This window comes from Parus major, chromosome 13 (genome assembly GCF_001522545.3).
Source record: "Parus major isolate Abel chromosome 13, Parus_major1.1, whole genome shotgun sequence".
NCBI classification, from domain to species: Eukaryota; Metazoa; Chordata; class Aves; order Passeriformes; family Paridae; genus Parus; species Parus major.
Window position 1 is genome coordinate 189,892 of NC_031782.1, and position 255 is coordinate 190,146.

A 255-nucleotide genomic window follows, 5' to 3' on the forward strand; every position below is an offset into this window, starting at 1 on the left:
GAGGGCAGAGTGGGGACGCCGGGCCGGGGACAGAACGAGCGGCTTGGAAAAGTCTCGGTAGAAGCGCAGGGAAGTGACCGTAGCCCTTGGAAGTGACCATAACCCGGCGGTGACCGGCTATAGGGCAGCGGCTGGCTCTCGCTTCTGTTCCACGGAGGGCGTCTGCGCCGCACATTCGGCCCTTGACAAGCTCAGACTCTGGAATCGCCTCCCTCCCCATCATATCTTTGCAATTTCTCTTCCTAAAATGAATTT